This window comes from Aegilops tauschii, chromosome 1 (genome assembly GCF_002575655.3).
Source record: "Aegilops tauschii subsp. strangulata cultivar AL8/78 chromosome 1, Aet v6.0, whole genome shotgun sequence".
NCBI lineage: Eukaryota > Viridiplantae > Streptophyta > Magnoliopsida > Poales > Poaceae > Aegilops > Aegilops tauschii.
This window is the reverse complement of record NC_053035.3, coordinates 269,460,285-269,464,304: the sequence shown is the minus strand read 5'-3', so window position 1 is coordinate 269,464,304 and position 4,020 is coordinate 269,460,285.

Here is a 4,020-nt window from a genome sequence, read left to right as displayed (position 1 = left end):
GATTGGGAATCCTAGTTGGACTCCCCATGGCGTGCGCCCCCCTTGGCCGGCCTCCTCCTCCTCCCCCTCCTTTATATATGTGGGAGGGGGCACCCCAAAGGACACACAAGTTTCTCTTAGACGTGTGCGGTGCCCTACTCCACAGATACACACCTCGATCATATCGTCGTAGTGCTCAGGCGAAGCCCTACGCCGGTAACTTCATCATCACCGTCGCCACGCCGTCGTGCTGACAGAACTCTCCCTTGGCCTCAACTGGATGAAGAGCTCGAGGGAGGTCATCGAGCTGAACGTGTGCTGAACACGGAGGTGTCGTACGTACGGTGCTTGGATCGGTTGGATCGCGAAGTCATTCGACTACAGCAACCGCGTTACTAAACGCTTCCGCTTTCGGTCTACGAGGGTACGTGGACACACTCTCCCCTCTCGTTGCTATGCATCTCCTAGATAGATCTTGCGTGATCGTAGGAAAATTTTGAAATACTGCGTTCCCCAACAGTGGCATCCGAGCCAGGTCTATGCGTAGATGTTATATGCACGAGTAGAACACAATGAGTTGTGGGCGATAATAGTCATACTGCTTACCAGCAACGTCTTACTTTGATTCGGCGGTATTGTTGATGAAGCGGCCCAGACCGACATTAGATGACCGCGTTCATGAGACTGGTTCTACCGACGTGCTTCGCACACAGGTGGCTAGTGGGTGTCTGTTTCTCCATCTTTAGTTGAATCGAGTTTGACTACGTCCGGTCCTTGTTGAAGGGTAAAACAGCACACTTGACGAAAAATCATTGTGGTTTTGATGCGTAGGTAAGAACGGTTCTTGTTAGAAGCCCGTAGCAGCCATGTAAAACTTGCAACAACAAAGTAGAGGACGTCTAACTTGTTTTTGCAGGGCTTGCTGTGATGTGATATGGTCAAGACGTGATGATATAGAAATTGTTGTACGAGATGATCATGTTTTGTAAAAGTTATCGGCAACTGGCAGGAGCGTTATGGTTGTCGCTTTATTGTATGAAATGCAATCGTCATGTAATTTCTTTACTTTATCACTAAGCGGTAGTGATAGTCGTAGAAGCAATAGTTGGCGAGACGACAACGATGCTACGATGGAGATCAAGGTGTCAAGCCGGTGACGATGGTGATCATGACGGTGCTTTGGAGATGGAGATCAAAGGCACAAGATGATGATGGCCATATCATATCACTTATTTTGATTGCATGTGATGTTTATCCTTTATGCATCTTATTTTGCTTAGTACGGCGGTAACATTATAAGATGATCTCTCACTAAATTTCAAGGTACAAGTGTTCTCCCTGAGTATGCACCATTGCTACAGTTCGTCGTGCCGAGACACCACGTGATGATCGGGTGTGATAAGCTCTACGTTCACATACAACGGGTGCAAGCCAGTTTTGCACACGCAGAATACTCGGGTTAAACTTGACGAGCCTAGCATATGCAGATATGGCCTAAGAACACTGAGACCGAAAGGTCGAGCGTGAATCATATAGTAGATATGATCAACATAGTGATGTTCACCATTGAAAGCTACTCCATCTCACATGATGATCGGACATGGTTTAGTTGATATGGATCACGTGATCATTTAGATGACTAGAGGGATGTCTATCTAAGTGGGAGTTCTTAAGTAATATGATTAATTGAACTTTAATTTATCATGAACTTAGTACCTGATAGTATTTTGCATGTCTATGTTGTTGTAGATAAATGGCCCGTGCTACTGTTCCTTTGAATTTTAATGCGTTCCTAGAGAAAGCTAAGTTGAAAGATGATGGTAGCGACTACACGGACTGGGTCCGTAACTTGAGGATTATCCTCATTTCTGCACAGAAGAATTACGTCCTGGAAGCACCGCTAGGTGCAAGACCCGCTACAAGAATAACACAGGATGTTATGAACATCTGGCAGCGCAAAGCTAATGACTACTCAATAGTTCAGTGTGCCATGCTTTACGGCTTAGAATCGGGACTTCAACGACGTTTGGAATGTCATGGAGCATATGAGATGTTCTAGGATTTGAAGTTAATATTTCAAGCAAATGCCCGGATTGAGAGATATGAAGTCTCCAATAAGTTCTACAGCTGCAAGATGGAGGAGAATAGTTCTGTCAATGAACATATACTCAGAATGTCTGGGTACCACAACCACTTGACTCAACTAGGAGTTAATCTTCCTGATGATAGTGTCATTGACAGAGTTCTTCAATCACTGCCACCAAGCTACAAAAGCTTCGTGATGAACTATAATATGCAAGGGATGAATATGACAATTCCCGAGCTCTTCGCGATGCTAAAGGCTGCGGAGGTAGCAATCAAGAAGGAGCATCAAGTGTTGATGGTTAACAAGACCACTAGTTTCAAGAATAAGGGCAAAGGGAAGAAGGGAAACTTCAAGAAGAACGGCAAGCAAGTTGCTTCTCAAGTGAAGAAGCCCAAGTCTGGACCTAAGCGTGAGACTGAGTGCTTCTACTGCAAAGGGACTGGTCACTAGAAGCGGAACTGCCCCAAGTATTTGGCGGATAAGAAGGATGGCAAAGTGAAAGGTATATTTGATATACATGTTATTGATGTGTACCTTACTAATGCTCGTAGTAGCGCCTGGGTATTTGATACTGGTTCTGTTACTCATATTTGAACCTCGAAACAGGGGCTACGGATTAAATGAAGATTGGCTAAGGACGAGGTGACGATGCGCGTGGGAAATGGTTCCAAAGTCGATGTGATCGCTATCGGCATGCTACCTCTACATCTACCGTCGGGATTAGTTTTAGACCTAAATAATTGTTATTTGGTGCCAGTGTTAAGCATGAACGTTATATCTGGATCTTGTTTGATGCGAGGCGGTTATTCATTTAAATCAGAGAATAATGGTTGTTCTATTTATATGAGTAATATCTTTTATGGTCATGCACCCTTGATGAGTGGTCTATTTTTGTTGAAGCTCGATAGTAGTGATACACATCTTCATAATATTGAAGCCAAAAGATGCAAGGTTAATAATGATAGTGCAACTTATTTGTGGCACTGCCATTTAGGTCATATTGGTGTAAAGCGCATGAAGAAACTCCATGTTGATGGGCTTTTGGAATCACTTGATTATGAATCACTTGATGCTTGTGAACCATGCCTCATGGGCAAGATGACTAAGACTCCGTTCTCCGGAACAATGGAGCGAGCAACAGACATTTTGGAAATAATATATACTGATGTATGCGGTCCGATGAGTGTTGAGGCTCGCGGCGGGTATCATTATTTTCTGACCTTCACAGATGATTTGAGCATATATGGGTATATCCACTTGATGAAACATAAGTCTGAAACATTTGAAAAGTTCAAAGAATTTCATAGTGAAGTGGAAAATCATCGTAACAAGAAAATAAAGTTTCTACGATCTGATCGTGGAGGTGAATATTTGAGTTATGGGTTTGGTCTTCATTTGAAACAATACGGAATAGTTTCGCAACTCACGCCATCCAGAACACCACAGCGTAATGGTGTGCCCAAACGTCATAACCGTCCTTTATTAGATATGGTGCGATCTATGATGTCTCTTACTGATTTACCGCTATCTTTTTGGGGTTATGCTTTAGAGACGGCTGCATTCACGTTAAATAGGGCACCATCTAAATCCATTGAGATGACACCATATGAACTGTGGTTTGGCAAGAAACCCAAGTTGTTGTTTCTTAAAGTTTGGGGTTGCGATGCTTATGTGAAAAAGCTTCAACCTAATAAGCTCGAACCCAAATTGGAGAAATGTGTCTTCATAGGATACCCAAAGGAAACTGTTGGGTACACCTTCTATCACAGACCCGAAGGCAAAATATTCGTTGCTAAGAATGGATCCTTTCTAGAGAAGGAGTTTCTCTCGAAAGAAGTGAGTGGGAGGAAAGTAGAACTTGATGAGGTAATTGTACCTGCTCCCTTATTGGAAAGTAGTTCATCACAGAAATTAGTTCTAGTGATTCCTACACCAATTAGTGAGGAAGCTAATGA